General features: G+C 41.1%; 1 non-coding gene across 1 annotated transcript; it reads right to left on the bottom strand.

Annotated features, from left to right (window-relative positions):
- Positions 1–1,322: 1,322 nt before the first annotated feature.
- Positions 1,323–1,397, bottom strand: Trnat-ugu (transfer RNA threonine (anticodon UGU)). The gene has a single exon. It is a non-coding gene; the product is annotated as a tRNA-Thr (tRNA).
- Between the last annotated feature and the right edge of the window lie 1,455 nt (positions 1,398–2,852).

Raw genomic sequence — 2,852 nt, 5'->3', positions numbered from 1 at the left:
ACTGTTTACATCGTGAAAGGAAAACTATGCAAAGATGTACACTTAAATGGCACGACTGAGTAGCACACACACAGTAATATCTGAGGAATGTCCTTCGACACGCGCAGAACGAAAGTCTTCTCGCGAACGTACAGCGTCTCTGAAAAAAAATCTAGTGACTATGTTCCGGCGTTACGGCCAGGTTCTCATACAAATGAGCAAAAAAGGGTAAATTTGAAATTTTTTTTGAGACAATGAAAATACATTCGAACGATCTGTTTGGGAATTACGAGTGACAATACTATGAGCTTAATTTTAGATTTTCAATAAAAAATGGCGCCCGTAATTATGATTTGATCAAGGGCTTGCGAGACTGGAGTACGCAGAGTGCGTGCAGTGTGGCACCTCAGATGTTACCTGAATTCAAAAATGGGTAACATCAGTTGATACTACATTATTTCTCTGAACTTGAAAATGGATAACATCAGTCGATAATACATAAAATTAATGGGAGCGCATACCTAACCGCAATGAAACAACCTTAAATTTAACGATACAGTGCTAATTCGAACTTTGAGTTCGATTTTGAGGGGTTTGTTTCACTCCTTATGCCTACACAAAAATTAGTTAATATTAACAAATGTCATATTATAGCTATAAGTTCCTAAGAAAAGTGTTTACTTTTAGGGGTCAGAGGTAGAAGTTAAGAGATCGAACCACTTTTAATTTATGCTGCATGCCGTTCTGAGAAAATCGTTACTCGAAAAAAAAAGTGTTCAAAGTTTAGGGAAAACATTTAGTTATATTATTACTTCGATTTGCATGAACTGAGTGTTACACATATATTCTTAATGTCGCTGAAAACGAATCTGAAGTCAGATTTTCAATATTCAAAACAGCTAATCCAATACGGAAGGCAAACGATTATGTTTTGACCAATTTTTACCAAAAATGAATTTTCGTTATTTACGTTTAGTCTGCAATTCAAGGAGTATTTATCAGCCCTTCCTCTACCTCTGATTGTTCCTAGACAGCAACTTCCTGTTCTTCTTGGCAGGAAAAGCCGATCTGTCTAAGCTGGATATGCAGCACTCGGCAGCCTGCACTTGATATTCGCCCGTATTTTCGGTGAGTATGTTTGCATGCATTCTGCAGTATGAATCCTTTTGAGCACGTGCGACACGGGACGAGTTATCATCTACATCTATATGGATACCCTGCAAAACACATTTAAGTGCCTGGCAAAGGGTTCATCGAATCACCTACACAACTGATAATTAATTGAAACCCTCAGCTGCCGACAGGTGTTGTTGATATACTTCGATGGGGACAGCTGAAAAGTGTGCCGCTACTGGGACTCGAACCCAGGATCTCCTGCTTACAAGGCAGACGCTCAATCCATCTGAGCTATCGAGGGCACAAATGAACAGCACGACTGCAGGAATTTATCCCTCGCACGCTTCCCGTGAGACTCACACCCCGAACCGCCCACAATCCGATTACGTAATGTACTTAATAGGTATTTGTCCATCCACTCATTACTGGCTCACACTAAGGTGACGATTCCCGTAAGATTTCCGGTAGCCTGTGCGCATTCGCACAGACGAAGGTCAATGGCTGGGTGACGTTTAACCATAGATATGAAGATAGTAACTGTTCTAGAAAGAACAGGCGCCACTGACGACCGTGCAGCTCTTCTAGAATACATGATAGACCGGCCGATGTGGCCGAGCGGTTGTAGGCACTTCAGTCGGGAGCCACGCGACCGCTACGGTCGCAGGTTCAAATCCTGCCTCGAGCATGGATGTGTGTGATGTCCTTAATTTAGTTACGTTTAAGTCGTTCTAAGTTCTAGGAAACTGATGACCTCAGATGTTAAGTCCCAAAGTGCTCAGAGCCATTTGAACCATCAGTCCGTATGTTTGCACACTACTTACAGTAACTTATGCTAAGGACAACACACACACAACCATGCCCGAGGGAGGACTCGAACCTCCAACGGGGGGAGCCGCGCGAACCGTGACAAGGCGTTGGACACATGGCGGGTACCCCGCGCGGCTCATGGCAGCCGTGACACTGCTTCAAACAATGGACTGTAGAAACTTTTGTAAAGCACGGATTAAAAAAAAAAAACCTTTCCGTTCCAGGAGTCTAGACAAGTACACCTTTAAAAAATGCAACTACAAAGAAATTGAATTTTCGAACGGGGCAGGGCTTAAAACTTTGAAGAGTTAAATTTTAATGGCCATTCTCTTGTATGCAAATAGTTTCACAGTAGAAATTTCTCTAGTTTTATTTATTTATTTATTTTTTGCTGTAGGTAAAGAAGGATAGGATTCTGAGAAGAGGGAAGGGGGGGGGGGGGAGGAATCTCGCCTCTCCCACCTTGGAATTCTCAGTACAGAATTTTTATTCATTACGAGATTCTCAGCCACTTGCAGAGTGATTTCGCGTGATTCTGCAAAACTTTTCCTTTAGCCAATCGTAGCAACTATAGGATTCCGTTCCTGCTGGATGACATGTCTCGGAACTTAAACTGACCAACTTATTTGCATAAATAGCTAGCTTATCATCCGCTTCTTTACTTACTTAGACCGTTCATGGTCTGCAAAGCATTTTTTCTTTAATCGTTTTTTTTATGTCTTTTATAAACTGCAACACTTTCTAAACTTTTCTAAACTTAACGCCGTTGAAGCACGGTCTTTTGCTGAATGACCAAAAAGCAATGCTGACAGCTGGGGTCCAAGGTTTTTGTTAATCAAGCCGTTTGTATTCTTGTTTGTATAACGCATATTTCTTTATATCTAATTGAGAAGTGAAATACCGGTTTTCGTAGATGCAGATTTAAAATATTTTAATATAACGCAATAAAT

The sequence above is a fragment of the Schistocerca gregaria genome, unplaced genomic scaffold (genome assembly GCF_023897955.1).
Source record: "Schistocerca gregaria isolate iqSchGreg1 unplaced genomic scaffold, iqSchGreg1.2 ptg000492l, whole genome shotgun sequence".
NCBI classification, from domain to species: Eukaryota; Metazoa; Arthropoda; class Insecta; order Orthoptera; family Acrididae; genus Schistocerca; species Schistocerca gregaria.
Note: the sequence above shows the minus strand (reverse complement) of the source record. Positions and strands in the feature narration are given on the sequence as shown.